At 37.7% G+C, this 19,161-nt stretch overlaps 1 pseudogene; it reads right to left on the bottom strand.

Annotated features, from left to right (window-relative positions):
* Window positions 1–15,153, bottom strand: part of LOC116630914 — a 78,003-nt pseudogene extending 62,850 nt beyond the window's left edge.
* Window positions 15,154–19,161: the final 4,008 nt, after the last annotated feature.

The following is a 19,161-nucleotide window of genomic DNA, read 5'->3' as shown; positions in this document are numbered from 1 at the left end:
CCAGTATCCAGTAACTGCCAAAAACACTGGTTATTTCCCCTTCTTCAATTCACTACCCTGGTAAATAACAAGAGGTCCCTTTAAGGAACATCAAGATTTCCAGCATAAGAGGTTGGCTATGTCAAAGGATCACTCCTCGAGGGAACCTGGCTTCCCCTTCATTCAAGGAACTCTGGATCTGGAAACTGGCTCATATCTGGGAATTAATCAAAAGGACATGACTCTATTGTTATTCAAGTCAGACTTTTATTCCCAGACCTTAAACAATTCAAGTAATACTATAAGAGGCTGTAAAAAAAAATTAAATTAAATTAAAAAAAGAGGCTGTAAAAATATTTCAGTTCGACAGACACCATGAATATCAAAGATCTCTCTCTCTCTGCAGATCAGATTCTGATTACTGATTCAGCTCTGCTGTCTAATATGGTAACTATGCCCACCTTACTTTTGACAATTAAGGGCCACATTTTGGTCCCTGCCACCCAGGATCTCATCATCTTCTTTGAATTCTAACAGCCCATTTTGATGACAGCATACCCACTGTCAGTCCTGACCTATAAAGAATAGCTCACTATAGAGCTCTTTAAGGAAACTGGGCTCCTTTACAAATATATTTCTTATACTTTAAATGCAGAGAGTGGGGGTGCACGGGTGGCTCAGTCAGTCAAGCATCCAACTCTTGATTTCAATTCAGGTCATAATCTCAGGGTCGTGAGATCGAGCCCCACAAACGGTCCGTGCTTAGTGGGGAGTCTCCTTGAGATCCTCTCTCTCCCTCTCCCTCTGCCCCTATCTGCCCTCTGCTCTCTCTCTCTCTCTCAAATAAATAAATAAATCTTTTTATAAATAAATAAATAAATAAATAAATAAATAAATAAATTCAGAAAGTGTTCTCTGGACACTCCTATTAAACATAGATCGGGGGCGCCTGGGTGGCTCAGTTGTTAAGCATCTGCCTTCGGCTCAGGTCATGATCCCAGGGTCCTGGGATCGAGCCCCACATTGGGCTCCCTGCTCAGCGGGAAGCCTGCTTCTCCCTCTCCCACTCCCCCTGCTTGTGTTCCCTCTCTCGCTATCTCTCTCTCTGTCAAATAAATAAATAAAATCTTTTAAAAAAATTAAAAAATTAAAAAAATAAACATAGATCAGGGTTGGGTGCATAGATCTTACATAACACACCACCTCTTGCATTACAATTTCCCAAGCCTTTCTTAGGCCTACAGTACATCAAGGAACTCCTAAAATTTCAACTTCAATTAGTGTAGGTCATCTTTGGACCCATGTTTCCATAAACTAACCAAGTACTCTTAGAGCCATACTAGCTGCTTAAACTAAAACATGAAATCCAGAATCTCTGTTTATTTCATCCATATTGACAAATTCAGTCCAATCCATGATTGTATTTCTCTCACACTGTTCTACTTTAGGACTCATTCCCATACAGGTGCCCCAGGATTCTGTCAATAAATATTGGTAAAATCAAGGTGCCTGGGTGGCTCAGTTGGTTGAGTTTCTGACTCTTTATTTCAGCTCAGGTCATGATCTCAGGATCATGGGATCAAGTCCTGTGTCAGGCTCCACACTCAGCAGGGAGTCTGCTTGAGATTCTCTACCTCTTCCTCCCCTTCTGCCCCTCCCCTGCTCATGTTCACACACTCTCTCACTCTCTCTCTTTCTAAGATAAATACATCTCTTTTAAAAATTGGTAAAATCTTGCAGTTATCTTTGTATGGCACTATGTCATGTGTCACATTTTGTACCTCAGCAGTGTTTTGCAAGGCTTCGATCTCGAAGGAGACTTTATATTCTTCAGAGAAGTGGAAATCAACCTCCACACACAATGGATGAAGAGCCTCTTCTAGCAAAGGAGGCTCAATGGAATTAAGAAATCCAATGTCTTCAGTTTTATCAGGATCTGTCTATATGTCCCCATCTCAATTTTTTAGTTTCCACTTCTTCCAAGTCCATGTAACCAATATAAAAAAAATTCTGCAAGGTGGTGAATCCAATTTACATTGAAATTCAGGCAACTTCAGGACTAGATTTTAGGTTTGGTTTTTGGAAATCTTAGCCCTCTGTTTATGTTAAATAAAAGTTTATTTAGGCTAGTCAGATGCATTCTAGCCCATCTGGAGATTTGAGACCACCATTTTCTTTCTTCAAGTTCTCCTGTACACTTAGAAACAGCTTGTATCTAGCAGAACACTGTGCACAGTTACCAGTTCCAGGGAAGGACTCCAACACTTCTGCCCATTGCATCTTGGCATCTGAGTTACGAGTCACCAGGGAAAACACAACGCAGTCAAGCACTGGATGCAACAATGCTTTACTCACATAGAGAAGAGAGAGAGCAAGATCGGCTTCAATAGTGGGTGCTGGTCCCTCACGGGTGATGCCTGGCAGCCACCACAGGGCAATTTGCTCACATATGCCCCTTTTGTGCCTCAGCAGAAGGATCTCATCCCCTCCTCTCAGATGATAGATACAGCAGTGAGATTAGCCAAGGTCTATATGATGCCAACTCTTGACCAGAACAAAAGAGAATGCTTTGGGCTCACGATAGAGAAAGATATCCTCCATGAGATGATAAGCCTAGCACAAGCTGTGTGAGCACTTTAACTCCTGGTAAGGAACTGTCCAAGGCCCGAGGCCCATTCTTATGAGACGGAATGGGGGGTGCAAAACATGGAGCATTAGCATTTTGCCCATAGCATGTCACGGACTACAGTGTCCCCTTTCTTTTTGGCAACAGTGCCATTAGTGCTGCTAAATTTTATCAGATCAGAAAAATACTTCCAGATAATCCAGAACAAATAGAGAGACCCATCCTCAAGGTTCTGTTCCTATGGAAGCTCAAAAAACCACAGGCCACATTTAGCACCACTGTGTGAGAAGTAAAGGGGAAAAGCCTGCTTCTATTTTGAATTTTGTTCAGAGTGATCGATTTTACTCAGTAGGCAAAGGTTAAAGAAAAAAGAAAACATTAATTTAAACTTCAAAGTTATAGATACTGAACATATTCTTAAAGCCCACAAAATTTAATGAAGCAAAAATATAAACAATATTCAAAATCTCCAATGTTTTCTTTATTATACGTTTCAGGTCTAGAAAACATTTTTTTGAAAAAAATAAACAAAAGAAATGACAGTGGTTTCAATATATTAAGTGTTAATATTACTGACTAGCTTGAATGCCTAGACTAAATCCTAAAAAAGGAAATAAATGAAAGATGGTTACACCAGGCTTATCAGGAAAAGCAATTTTCACAAGGCAATGCATTTGACTAAGCAGAGCATATGGTGTAGATGGCAATTAATACAAGCCCTATGGTGCAGTATTTGCCGGTATGTATGTGGCAAAGCATCCTTTTTCACATCATCATCTTAGAAGAAAATGCATTTGCAGCAGAAGTTCAGTGCACCGTCAGCCCAGCAAAAGCCAATGATTGGTATCTTTTCAGTACAGAAAAGATTTCCTCTCTCCTTTCTCACAAGCTTTTAAAGGCAGAGTTAAACACACACACACACACACACACACACACACACACAGCATAAAAATCCTCTTTGAGATTGCTTTTATGTTGATGAGCTGACATGTAAGGATTATCAGATATTGCCCTGGAAAGTCATTAGGCATACATAGGCATCCCTTTCAGGTCCTGAGAAACTCTATCTTCAAAACCAACTCAAACTACTTGAATAGAGAACAGAATCGAGTGTGGTTATTCAAATGATGCTCTCCTTAGTATCACACAAAGCACTGGCATCCAGCTTGTCCCTTCAAGTGTCCTACTCACAGTGCCAAGCCAACGCTGGCAGCTCCTTCCAAGCTTACTCTTTCTAGGTATAGATCCGTGAAGTAGTGCCAATGTATTCGCTGTGACTTGGCTCCTTGCAAATGCTCTCTTTTAATGCACTGGATTTGCCAACAAATGAATATCCCAGTGAATTATGTTTGGTATGTCAATTTCTTCCTACGAGACAAGAATCTTTCATCCATTCACTTTTGTTTATAAGTGCAAACTTTGCTTAGGTCTATTTAAAAAAAAAAAAAAAAAGCACATTAGTGCATTTCAGAATATGATCCAATTATACTAGTTTGTCTTTTGGGCCCATTCAACCTTTTCAAATACTAACTTTCGCTGAACTCCCTCGAAGTACAGAGTCCCATTTTAAGACAGCAGGATTAGTAAAGTGCAAGGTCACATTGCAAAATCAGTATTAAAGAGAGCAAAGATTCTCAAATTAACTGATTTCCCTGCTCTTTGGTGACCTTATACATGCCCCTTCTTCCCCCCACCCAACCAAGTCAAAGATCCATCTCACTTCCACAAGGGCCTCAATCCCGCCAGGTCTGATACTAACAAGGAGGGAAAGAGCTTCATCTAAGGAACCTCATCACAAGAGAACAGATATCTTACAGGTTCATTATTATGGCAAAGGTCAACAAAGGCCTCTATAGACAACTGGCACACGTGAACGGTGTAGCTCCTCAGGGGGTTAGAAAAAAGGATGTCCAAATGTTCATAATCACTTGTACCATCCTGCAGCGTTCAACAAGAGAGAGGCATTACCAATGCATTTTTAAGTCTCTTCAGGTTTTTTTTTTTATTCTAAAATAGGCTCTTCCACCTTGTTATGTAGGAGAATAAAATATATACAGAAAAGTGCTGAAATCATGAATGTATGACTTGATGAATTTTCACAAGCTGAATACACCAGTGATCATTATCCAGATCAAGAAGCAGAACACTACCCGTACTTCCAACGCCGGTTACCCCTTCTTCTGAAGCATGATAGCAAGGCTGGCTACAAAGGAGTCAGAGCCAGCATATTCACATACTTGAGTTATATAAGCTACTCATTGCAGACTAGCATCAGAAGTTTTAGAGGATGTAAGTTATACATCAAAATATATCCAAAATGCTACCACTTCTTGCCATCCCGCACTGCTACTGTCTCTCACCTAGAATTTTACAATGACCTCCCAACTAATAATCCCTACCCTTTTTCCGCCTTCAGAATGTTCTCAAAGTACCAGCTAAGGTGAATATTTGTAAACAGACATCTCAACATGTCATTCAGATCATATCATTACACTTTTAATAGTGATGTTTCTCAATCTTGGCTGCACACTGAGTGATTCAAAACTTGATGCCTGGGTTTATTCCCCAGAGATTTTGATTTCATTGGTCCAGGGAGTGTCCTGAGCTTCCCAGATGATTCTACTATCCAGGCCTTACAATGATCTCAAGGCCCAACATGAGGCCCACATTCCCTCTCTAATTTTATCTCTTGCTATGCTCCCTCACTCATATCATCCCAGACACACTGGCCTTCTCTCTGTTCCCTGAAGACAATAGGCAAGCTCCTACCTCTGGGCATTACACTTACTCCTCCATCTTCTTCGGTTGCTCTTCCAGAGATATCTAGCTCCTCACTTGCTTTAGGTCTTTACATAAAAGTTTACTCCTCTGTGACCCCTTCACTGGTCACCCCTGACATTTTATACCTCCTTTCCATGATTTACATTCTTAGCAGGGATCACTGTCCAACACGCAATATACTTTCCTTCTTTCTCTTGCTCTGCCAGAACAGGGCTTTCCACCTGCTTCTTCTGTGCAATGTCCCAACTCATAGAACAGTGAGTACATAGCACACACACACAGCTCAAGAAATGTTTATTAAACAAACGAATGATGTTTCCAAGTAATGAAAACCCTGCTAAAGAGCTCTGAGTCAGCATCCAGCCAATAATGAGACACCAGTTGTGATCATAAGCATTAAGTACATTCTAAACCAAAACTGGTAAAAGAAAACAACCCAGATAGGAAGGTGTAATTGGCAGCAAAATAATGCTATGCTCTCTGCACTTCATGCTTCAGACAAAAGAAGCCCCTAGAGAAGGATCATATCTTCTGCCACAGAGCTTTTGGGACTGCCAGACATGTAAAAGCTTCCAGAAATATATATATCAGAAGTGGGGAATGGATTAGAATTAATCTTTCTCTTGCATATATATTTTTTTATATTTTCTTTGTAATTCACTCATCTTGGGTATTAGAAACTGCTTAACACATTATTATAGAAGTGCACTCATTTGCAATGACTGCTTTAAAGCACACGGCATGGCATCCACTCCACCCACCAACTCTCAGCTCCCTCAAGAGGACTTTCCTAAAGAAATTTATCCCTGGTTCCATTTTTTTGCCCCAAGAAATAAATCTTGAAATAAGAGCTCCTGAGCTGTCTACCCTGCCTAAAATATTAGGCTAAATGTTTTCCAAAGCATCAAGCTGATGAGAAAGAAAGAGAGGGAGAGAGATACTCATCAGTACAGCAAAAGAACAGATCAGCAAATACAGGGCTGTTTCCAGTTGTACCCAGAAGCACTGCTGACAAGGACTAAGTCACAATTCCACCGAGCCCCGCTTTCCTCTTGCTCCAAGGAGCTAATCCATTGTCCATTTCCACCTGCCTCAGAGAGAGTGAATTGCTAAAGCTTATATTTGGAAAAATTGTCACAGTCTCTTGATATTTTGGCATTTTTATTGTTATCGCTGTTAATCATACAAAATAAAATGTGATGCTTTGTAGTTCTGATACCCAATCTATCTGAACACTCTATAAAATTCCTGGTCATCTCAATCAATAATTGATAAAATAATAAAGCTCTCAAAGTTCTGAAATCTTTTCCACTTTCTGCACATTCAACTTCATTAGGAATTTCTAATTATAGAAAGAGCATACAAAGAGGCCTCTAAAATTTGGGTTCCTTCTTATATTCTGTTCTAGGGATGAAATTCCATTCTACAAAGCTATAAACCACACTGTTTTGCTTCATTTTTCTCTTCTCATGCTCCCATGAAAATTCTATTTTCTAGTATCTTATCAGTTAGAATGTTCTAATGAATAAATACTTTAAAGAATAAAAAGTAACCAAAGGTTCATCATTTAAATTTCCTCATTAGAGATAACAAATATTGCTGAGGGTATGGAGAAAGGGGAACCCTCTTGCACTGTTGGTGGGAACGCAAACTGGTGCAGCCACTCTGGAAAACAGTATGCAGGTTCCTCAAGAAATTAAAATAGAACTTTCTCATGTGATCCAGACATCCTACTGCTGGGTATACATACAAAGGAAATGAAACCATTACCTTAAAGAGATGTCTATAATCCCATGATAATAGCAGCATTACTCACAATAGCCAAGGTAGGAAACAAACTAAGTGTCCATCAATGGATGAATGGATAAACAAAATGGGATATATATATATATATATATATGGATATGGCTATTTATGTCTATGAATATTATGAAATATTATTAAACCTTAGAACCAAGAAAGAAATCCTGTCATTTGCAACAACATGGATGAAACTGGAGGGCATCATGCTAAGTGAAACAAGCCAAAGAAAGACAAATACCACATGGTATCACTTATATGAGGAATCTTAAAAAAAAAAAAAAAGTCAAACTCAGAGAAACAAAGTACAGAAGTGTGAGGGTGAAGGAAAAAGGGAAAGGTTGAAAAAGGGTACAAATTTTCTGTTATAAGACAAATATGTTCTGAGGATCTAATGTATAACTTGGTGACTATAATTGATAACACAGTATTGTATAATTGAAGTTTGCTAAGAGACTAGAACTTAAGTGTTCCCACCAGGAAAAAAAAAAGAAATATGTGAGGTGATGAATGTGTTAACTGGTTGGGGGGGAAATCCTCTCACAACATATACATATACCAAATTATCACATTGTACACTTTAAATACCTTATAATTTTATTTGTCAATTATGCCTAGCAAAGCTAGAAAAAAAAAAGCTTATCATTCAGCGTAGTTTATTCAAACTGGTAGAATAAACAATTAGATTATTCTCTCCATTCAAAAAGTATTATTAAGCTCACATTATGGACTAGGAGCTGGGTAAAAATGGCGAACAAAATATATATATGACCAATGTTGTCATGGAGTCTAATGAAGAAGACAAACCTTAAATAAAGCCACCAATAGTGATAAATTCCATGAAGGAAACTAACAAGGTTCTATAAGAGAGAACAACAGATTTTTTCAACCTGAGAATATGGAAGGTTGGTGCAAAGGCTCTGAGTAGGAAATTATTTGCTGACTTGAGAAGACCTGTGAAATGAGAGTAATAATGCCTGGAGAGAATATTTTGAGATGAGGTAGATAGAGATCATATTATAACTAATATAATACATTTCTTAAGAATATGGAATTCCTTCAGAATCAACAAAGATCATATTTATCAGCATTATATGCTTAATCTTTCAATGTACTGCTTCACAAAGCATCTTGCATGGATTTTATTTTAAATGATTTCATAGTCCAATGTGTGTAAAATTCCAGCTTATGCAAAATTAAGTTATTTTCCTTTCTGCAGAACTTCTCAAACCCCTAGTTAATTGTAAATATTCATATGGAGAAAGAGAAGTCTCATTCAACAAGCATTATAATATGGCACTCCTTTTGCAGATTATCTCAGAAGACCATTATGTACACAGAACATACATTGAGAAATAGTGCATTAATGCATTTATTCCAAAAAATATTTATTTAGGACCTACCACATTATAATCCCTATTCTGAATTCCAGGCACATAAGGAATAATGAGTAGAGTAGCTGCCCTAGAGAAACAAAGTACCTAATGGAAGACAGTGATACCCATAAACTGGACTACTACATGATATGACTATTACTCTAGACATATGTGCAAGTTGATATGGTAAGGCACAAATGGGAATATCAAGAACTTATTAGATTTGAAGGAGAATGAATTTTGAGTTCAAATTAATTTTTTGAAAATGGTAATCAATGTAAAGTACATTCCAAGGCAATTTATTTTTTAACACAGGGAAATATAAAATTTAAAAACTAAACGAGACCTTGGAGATAATCTGTCTCAAGTTTCTCATTTACGCATAGGAAGAAACAGGCTCAGGTGAAACACTTTATTTACACAAGTTAGTGATGGGGTCAAGGACAAAAATCTCTTGATTTCTAGTCCAGTGCTGAGGGTATTTTATTAATCCTATCCCATCATAGTACCAACATTCATGACATCAGATCATTTTCTCTACATGCTTTCAAAACACTGAAAGACATTTTTTATTTCTTAGCTAAAAATTCCCACATTCTTTGAGCTACATTTCCAATCAACCAGCCCCAGGAAGCCCTGGTTTGAGGCACTTGAGGCTATCATTACTCTCTTCCTTGATCCCAAATTCAAATTAACAACATGCCTTAGGTGGTGAATAGTCCCTTGTCAGATGCTAAAATTTTCCTTTGGGTTTGGGGGTTGTGGTAAATTTAGGACTTTAATCTTTCTGTACACATAACTAAATATTAGATAAATGTCAACACTGGCATTTTCCAGTTCACAGAATGAAAAGGAAATTGTCAGTAATAATTATTGATATTATATCATTTAAACTGTACTGCAGGGCACTAAAAATGAAACAGAATGATCCATTTGTGATATATCCACATCTTTTAATAAAAAAAAAATTGTGGGATAACTGGCTGACTCGGTCAGAAGAGCGTGTGACTCTTGATCTTGAGGTTGTAAGTTCAAGCCCCACGTTGGATGTACAGATTACTTAAAAATTAAAAAAAAAAAATCATCTTAAAAAAAATTGTAAACATATAGCATGGGTGCTTTTTAAAATTTCTTTACCTGTGAATGATCAAAGGATTTAAGTATGATTTTTTCTGTCAGTAGAGGAGCAGTATTCTAAGTAGCATAAAGATCTTGCCATCCTATTTTGTTGTTAAAACTGTTGTGGTAGGCAAAATACTAGTAGCCCCCCCAAAGATGCCCATACCATAATCATCTGGAACCTGTGAAAATATGTTACCATATATGGCAAAAGAAATTGTGCAAATGTAATTAAGTTGAGGACCTTGATGGAGAGATTGTCCTAAATTATCCAAGAGGGCCCAGTCTCCTCATGTGGGTCTTTAAGAGCAAAGAACCTTTACAGGCTGTAAGAGAGAGTTGTGGCTAGGGAAAAGAAGTTAGTGAGATGCAATGTTGTCATCTTTGAAGATGGAGAAAGGAACCACCATCCAACAATGCAGGCAGCCTCTAGAAGGTAAAAAAAAGCAAGGAAGTGGATTCTAACCCAGGTCCTCCCAAAGGAACCAGCCCGACAGCACCTTCCTTTTAGCCTACTGTGTCCTGTGTCAGACTTCTGACCTAGAAAACCATAAAATAATAAATCTGCACTGTTTAAGTCACCAAATTTTTAGTAATTTGTTAAAATAGCAATAGAAAACTATGTCATACAATTGTGTTTTTAATACAATATTACAATATACATTAGAGTACTCAGAAGAAAGATGACATGACATATTTGCAATAGAAGAAAATGCTATTACCAAGTCAAACATTAATTGCTTGCTTTTTTTCAGGTAGGGCTTAGGGGGAGTTTTAATGTTGTATGGATCCTAGTCCAAAACCTGCCTAATTTAAGGAAGGATTGGCAGCGCTGGTAAAATATCCATGAAGAGAGAAACAAATAGAAGGAACCGAAAAGAGAGAACTGGTTGACCAACTGCCAAACATAGACCATCACTGACCAGGTAATAAAGACTAGTACCCCCTTAGATCCAGGCAAGTCATTGCCTCAGGGGTTCTAAAGCCTTGGCTATCTTTCTTTAAATTTTCTAAGTTCTCTTTCAGTATCAAGGAGTGGCTCGGCCAGGTAGCGCCATCAAAGCAGGATGCCTGAGCTGAACAGGATGGGGCTCTGTGGAGGGTCTGACTCTGTTTCTGTTTTTTTGGGACCCTGACCCCCTCTACAGCATGGAACCAACCAGAGGCACAGAAGACCCTTGAAGTGATATCATATCCCCATGGAGGACCTAGTTCCAGGACCCTTCCCACTGACTGTTGTGGTATAAAATTTGGGGTGTCTCACTCAGGACTCACTATGGATGAATCTGGGGATGTGGGCCACCTGCAGTCCATACCAACCCTTGGGGATGAGCCATACATACTTCTCATATATTGTTCTTGCTGGTTGGTGTTCCAAGAACACTGCCGTGGTCTACAATACCCAAGGGTGATGGGGGTGGTGGCAGGCATTATTTACCCTATACCCACACATACCTGCCATGGTGGCAGGATATAAACCTCACCTCTCCTTGGCCTGACCACAGATAGCTATGCCCCTCTCCAATGAAGACTTTTTGAGCTCTTGCTTGCTAATACCAACAAGTTTCTTCCATTAGTGTCCTTTCTTGACTCCCATCATGGTGACATCATGATTTCCCCTACAAGTCCTAAATCATTCCAGATGAGGGATGAACATTTTTTACATCCAGGACTGCTCTTCTCAGCACCTCAGCTATCCTCCCAGGATGGCAGCGTGGGGATACAGGAGTGCCCAGAAGTCAGGGGTGAGGTCACCATCAAAAGAGATCACTTTCTAGGAATGCAGTAATTGCAGCCTAGAGAGTTCAAGCAAAGACATGGTTGGAAGATGTGTTGTTCTATGTTCATTCTAAAGCTTTTGAAAGAGAAATTTAGTATGTCCAGAAAATGAATTAGGTACGCTTCACATCTTCCTGCACACTCTTGGTATGCCTTGCATTTGTAGTCATTATCAAGGAAGCAAAGTAACAACCTTTGAAAGAGTCACGGGACACCAGTATTCTCAGGTGGCATAACGAATGATGCTGCATCATGAATAATGATGTAACCAGCTTTAAATAAATGGCACTGGGAAACTGCGGAAGCAAGATCTATATTATCTTAATACAAACAAAACCATGACATCATGAGTAACAACAGTTTTGCTCCCTTCTTCTCCTTGTAAAATATGAAATTAGCCAGGAACATTCCACCTGAAAAGATGGTACATAAAAAATATTTGCCTAGTGTATTTGTTTGCTAGGGCTGCCATAACAAAATACAGAGACTGGTGGCTTAAACAACAGAAATTTATTTTCTCAGAGTTCTGGAGACCATAAGTCCAAGATCAAGGTCCAAGCAGGGCTGATTTCTGGTGAGGCCTCTTTCCCTGGGTGGCATGCAGATGGCCACATTCTCAGTGTGTCTCCACATGGCTTTTTCTGGGTAAGCATGCACTCCTAGCGTCTCTCTCTTCTCATAGAACACCAGTCAAACTAGAATAAGGCATTATGAAGGTAAAAAAAATTATGATTTCATTTAACCTTAATTACCTCTTTAAAAGCCCTATCTCCAAATACAGCCACATCAGTTGTTAGGGGTTCAACATATGGAACTCGGGGGAACTCAATTCAGTCCATAACACCTAGGGCCCTGCACACCCTAGCGACAGTCTTGCTAAAAACACTCCTTTTATATCAAATCAAAATATCTTGCCACCACCTAATAATTGTAATTTGGCAGCCATAGAAATATTTCTAGAGTGTTTCTGGGAATTAAAAAATATATTTTTTCTAAGTTAAAAAGTCAATGGAACAACAAGCTATACTATGATTTTGAAAGCTAAAAACAGTCTCCACCAAAAATTCAGCAACTAGCTACACAAAGCCTGAGCACACTCAAACACAAACATGCTGAAGCAAAACGTCAGGATCGAATGTGCCACTTAATGCTCATGATTAGAGCTGAAATTTAAAGACAAAAACACAGTTACAGAAAAAAGGAGCAGAACCAAAATGAAATCTTTATTTGTGAATTTGTTTAAAATTCTTTGAACATATATTTTCTTTATCCCTGTATCATATTTTTAACCAAGTAACAAATGGATATATATTTCTGCAGGACCAAAAATTAAAATAAAACAAAATTAAAGTTCTCAAAAGTACCATGAACCCCTTTAAATTTGTGGTAGGGATATCATTTGCTAATTTACCTCTTTAATGTACTAATAAATCCTGATAGAATTCATACAACAACAAAGTAGTTCAAGAACAAGAAGATTTTGACTGGTTGGAAGATAAAACGATAGCACTATTGTCCGAGAAAGGCATATGTTTAGGACTGACCCTTAGATCTCTGATCTTATTATCAGATCTCTCATCTGTCATACTATCTACTTACTAAATGAATACCTTTATTTCCCAATAAAAGGCTATATTGCAAGGCCTTTATTGAAAGTATTGAGAATAATACCAGATCATAAAAGATTAAAAAAAACTTTTTAAGGAAGACATCAGAGCCTCATGGACATTTGATCCAAAAAGAAATGAAGCACTTTAATCTGAATATTGAATTTCATGTTTGTCATGATTCTAAGAAGAAACAAGTATTTGATGGATTAGAAAAAAATAAAATATGCTTTTTATCAATAAGAATAATTTTCTAGTCATTTACCTGAAGCAATCATTTATAAGGAAACACACTGAATAGATCAGTAGGATGGTAAGCCTTTAGAATATAAAAGACAGTTACTTCTACACTCTCAAATGAATAAGTCAAAGTTCAAATTTAAAATGTATTTACCATAGTCCCATTTAATGTTCACTACTCAAGACATCTGCTGAGAACTGGTTCTGTAAAGCATAAAAGAGCATCTGTGTTCAGGCTCTCTTTCCACAGATACTTGCCTTCCCCTGTTCTCCATTCCAAAAAAAAAAAAAAATCAAATTTTAGAAGAGTACCTTATCTCCATTTGACATCTATATTAGTCAGGATTGTCCAGAAAAATGAAACCAATATATCAGTACAGAGAGGGATTTATTATAAGGAATTGGCTCCTGTAATTGGGAAGCTAAGAAGTCCTAAGATCTGCAGTCAGCAAGCTGGAGACCCAGGAGAACCAATGGTGTAGTTTTAGTTCAAGTCCAAAGGCCTGGGAACCTGGAAAGCCAATGGTGTAAGTTCTAGTATAAAAGTCAGTAGGTTGCAAATCCAAGGGTCAATTTTTCAGTTCAAGTTTGCAAGCAGGAAAAGAACAATATCCCAGCTCAACTTTCAGGCAGGAGGAGCTCCCCCTTATTCAAAGAAGCATCAGCCTTTTTGTTCAATTCAGGCTTTCAATTGATAGGATGAGATTCTCCCACATTAGGAAGGGCAACCTGCATTACTCTGCCTACCAATTTAAATGTTAATCTCCTCCAGAAACACCCTCACAGACACACCCAGAATAGTGTTTGCCCAGAATGTCTGGGTACCCGGTAGCCCAGTCAAGTTGACCCATAAAAATAACCATCACATCTTTTCAAATAAAGATATATGACTTTTTAATTCTTATGCATAAATTAATGCTCCCCTTGTGGGAAGCTATGAACAAGATTTTTCAGGTGTTAGAAAGGCAGAGAAAATGATTAAATTTGGAATTCAGAGAGTATAGAAACATATGTTTCTAAGAAAACAAGTCAGAAGAACAGAAGTAGAATCTTTAAATCTAATGTCAGACACCAAATTTCTTTTTACAGTAAAGTTCTCCATGGAAGAGGGCCTATCTTGAAGAAACAAAACAAACAACTCTCTTGTAATTCTTTGTCCAGAAGGAAACAAGGCCAGGAGGAGACAAGAAGTCTATGACCTTTCGAATATAGAACAGTAATGAGCACTGGGGGATGTATGGAAGTGTTGAATCACTATATCGTACACCTTAAACAAATATAACACTATATGTTCACTAACTGGAATTTAAATAAAAACCTAAAAAAAAAAAATAGAACAGTAAATAACCTGCTAAGAGCACAAAATCACTTTTGGAATAATATTATCAAAGGCATAATAGAAGAAGCAAATCCTTTCATACAGACCTCATAATCTGTTTAAAAATCATGAAATTATACTAATGATGTAATGTATGGGGATTAACATAACAATAAAAAAAATTTTTAAAAAAATCATGAAATTATAATATATAGAATATAATAATATTTAAACGAAATGTTATATCTTAAAAATTTCACTGTATTTTAGCAGACCTCTCACCTCATATCTTGTTGCAAATCTATGTAATTTCTGTATATCTTAAGTTTAATATATATGCCTATTGACAAAGGAAGAACAAGGGAGTCTTTAAATGCCAAATTGCTCTTGATTCACATTTTGGTAAGCACCTACCTCATACAGTTCTTGTTTAGGAAAATCTGTGCTGTTGCTTCCAGATTGTTCTAACTTATAAGCAAAGCTGGAAATCCATTGCGTGTACACGTGTGCCTGTACGTACATGCGCATGTGTGTACATGTGTACACGTGTACGAAAATTCACATATTTAAATGATAGCACATTAACCAAATTTTAAACACATATTGTGAGCCAAATAAAAGAAATACATGGTTCAAGTTTGACCCCAAATTTGACTGCCACTTTCCCCACTTTGTATAATCATTTCTCTCTCCAATTCTGTGCATCTTTTAACTGCCCGGCAACTCTCTCTTCTACAATAAAACTTCAGGGTTCAGATCACCGTCTTCTTGTATGTCCCAAGCATTGCCATCAGTCTTGGTGGCTTCCACAAGAAAAGAATTTCTCATACATCGCATTAATCCCATTGGTTTTTAACATCCTCAGTTCCAGTGACATCCACTTCATCTTCACTCCAGCAGCCACAAACTGGACCTCCTTCTTGGTCCAGGTTTACTGACGAGGCACTGATCCATCCCAAACCTCCTAAGCTCAAATATTAACCTCTCTGACCACCACCTTCTTTCCTCCAAGATCTCTCACACTGTTAACTTCCACAGCATCTGTTCTTTTGACTTACTGAGACCACTGGTCCTTGATACTCAAAACTCAAATAAAGTTAAATTACTTTATAGAAGAGACTGATTTAAAGCATCTTTTTGGAGTTTCAGTAAACAAACTCTTTAGAATAAAATTGAAGCCAGAATCATCTTAGGTTAAACTGAGATAGATGATAGATAGATGACAGATAAGATAGATAGATAGATAGACAGACACATAGATAGACAAAGTTTATAAAAAGATCCCAGTGAAGAATTAAAATAAATGTTTAAAAACAGAAATCTGATCAACAGTACTTTGAAAGAATTGTAAACCCCAGCCAAATGGGATTTGTCCCTGGGATGAAAGGATGATTCAACGCATACATGTAAATTAATCAATGTCATACACCACATTAATATAATGAGTTACAGAGACTATACCAGGTGGAGTTGTCACACAAAGGAAACTTTATTTACAGCAAATCACGGGGAATAACTTCCAAAGCCTTGACTCCCTGAGTCTGGGTGAGTGGGTTCCTTTCATTTAGGGTGAGGATGAATATTCAGAACAGGGAGTTTTGCCATTGAATGTAAAAGCAGACATAAGGTTGCACAAAATACTAAGAAAACATGCTCCTACAAGCATCCTCTGTTATGTTAATGAAGTTTGTGCTCCTCCTTGGGCAGAGATTTTAACATTATAATGAAGCAGAGGTAACTGTGGGACAGGGGGAAGGGGCTATGGACATGCCCTGAGAGTCAGCCAGTGTAAACTAGATGGGGTTTGGAGCTCCTTATCTCAGGTAAGGAATGCACGGCCTTGCTTACGTTTGAAATAGCACTGTGAGTTTTACCACTAATTTATTGCTAGGCTATTTCCTGGCCTGGTAGACACTTAGTTTTTGCACTCCCTTTGTTCCCTTAAAATCCTTAACTATTAAAGTTTTTGTATTTCTTTGTAATTCTGACACCTCCTAGGAAGTTCTGCAAGAAGTACTCTAGGGCAAGTAGGGCCAGTAAGGCATAGAACACGGAAAACAGCTGGGGCCCTAAAGTGACTTCTCATTCTTTTTCTGGGGACCGCCTAACTTTCTGCTTACAAAAGCATTTGACAAACATTCATGATAAAAAAAAAAACTCTCAACAAAAAAGGTACAGAAGAAACTTAACACAATAAAAGCCATATATGAAAAATCCACAGTTAACATCATAATCAATAGGGAACACTGAAAGCTTTTCCTCTATGATCTGGTACAAGTCAAAGATACCCACTCTCACCATTTCTATTCAATAAAGTATTGGAAATCCTCCTCAGGCATTTAGAGAAGAAAAAGAAAAGCCATTCAAATCACAAAGGAAAAAGTAAAATTATTTCTGTTGGTGGATGACATGATTATATATGTACAAAACCCAAAAGACTCAACAACAACAATTAAAAAAAAAAAAAACTGTTCAAACTAAAACTCATTCAGTAAAGTTGCAGGATATAAAATCAACAAACAAAAATCAGTGGCCTTTCTATACACTAACAACAAACTATCCAAAAGAGAATTTTTTTAAAAATCCCATTTACAACAGCAACGAAAAGAACAAAATACTTAGGAAATAACCAAAGAGGTAAAAGATGTTTGGAAATTCTAAAACACTGATGAAGGAAATTAAGGAAGACATAGATAAAGGGAAAGACAGCCCATATTTAGGGACTGGAAAAATTAATATCACTAAAATGTCCATACTATCCAAAATGAGCTACAGATTCAGTGCAATCCCTATCAAAATCCCAATAGCATCCTTTACAGAAGTAGAAAAAACAACCCTAAAATTAGTATGAAAATACAAGACTCCTTATAGCCAAAGCAATCTTGAGCAAAAAGAAAAAAGCTAAAAGCATCACATTTCCTAGTTTCAAAATATACTACAAAGCTACAGAAATCAAAACAGTAGGAGACTGGCATAAAGAAAGACATATAGACCAACAGAACAAAGTAGAGAGCTCAGAAATAAATCTACACAATTAAGGTCAACTTATCTTTGACAAGGGAGCCAAGAAAACACAATGGGGAAAGTTTAGTGTCCTCAGTAAATGGTTTTGGAAAAACTGAGTATCTATACACAGAAAAGTGAAATTGGACTCTTGTCTCACACCATATTCAAAAATCAACTTATTTTTTTAAAGATTTTATTTATTTATTTATTTGCCAGAGAGTGAGCGCGGAAGAGAGAGAGCAAGAGTACAAGCAGGGGGAGTGGCAGGCAGAGGGAGAAGCAGGCTCCCTGCTGAACAAGGAGCCCAATGTAGGACTCGATTCCAGGACCCTGGGATCATGACCTGAGCCGAAGGCAGACGCTTAACTGACTGAGCCACCCAGGCGTCCCCAAAAATCAACTTAAGTGAAATTGCATCAAATTAAAAAACTTTTGCACGGTAAAGAAAACTACCAACAGAGTCAAAAGACAATCTATGGAATGGAAGAAAATATTTGCAAACCACATAGCTAATAAGGGGTTATATCCAAAATATATAAGGAACTCCTACCGCTCAATAGCGTTTTATATATATATATATATATATATATATATATATGAAACCTGATTTAAAATGGACAGAAGACCTGAATAGACACCTCTCCCAAGAAGCATGCTAATGGCCAACAGGTATATGAAAAGGTACTTAACATCACCAATCATCAGAAAAACACAAATCAAAACCACAGTGAGGGGCGCCTGGGTGGCTCAGTTGGTTAAGCGACTGCCTTCGGCTCAGGTCATGATCCTGGAGTCCCTGGATCGAGTCCCGCATCGGGCTCCCTGCTCGGCAGGGAGCCTGCTTCTCCCTCTGACCCTCCCCCTTCTCATGTGCTCTCTCTCTCATTCTCTCTGTCTCAAATAAATAAATAAAATCTTTAAAAAAAAAAAAAAACCACAGTGAGATAACACTTCACACATATTATAATAGCTATTATGAAAAAGACAAAAGACAACAAGGGTTGACCAGGATATGGAGAAAAGGAAACCTCTGCGTATTATTGGTGGGAATGTAAATTGGTATAACAATTATAGACAACAGCATGGAGGATTCTCAAAAATTAAAAATCGAACTACTATACAATCCAGGAATTCCACTTCTGGGTATATATCTTTTAAAAAATGAAACCAATATCTCTAAGAGATATCTGCACTCCCATTTGCAGCATTATTCACAATAGCCAAGATATGGAAACAAAGTAAATGTTCATTAACAGATAAATTCATTTTAAAATGTGATATAAACCTGCATGCACATGGTAGAATATTATTCAGCCACGAAAAAGAGGGAAATCCTGACACTTGTGACAACATGGATGAACCCGGAGTACAGTAAGTTAAATGAAATAAGCCAGAACAAAAAGACAGACACTGCATGATCTCTCTTATATGTAGAATCTAAAATAGTCCAACTCATAAACGCAGAGAGTAGAACAATCACAGCCAGGGGCAGAAGGGAGAAATAGATGTTGGTCAAAGGGTACAAAGTTT

This window comes from Phoca vitulina, unplaced genomic scaffold (assembly GCF_004348235.1).
Source record: "Phoca vitulina isolate PV1807 unplaced genomic scaffold, GSC_HSeal_1.0 scaffold4, whole genome shotgun sequence".
Taxonomy (NCBI): Eukaryota; Metazoa; Chordata; class Mammalia; order Carnivora; family Phocidae; genus Phoca; species Phoca vitulina.
This window is presented reverse-complemented; position numbering and strand designations above follow the sequence as displayed.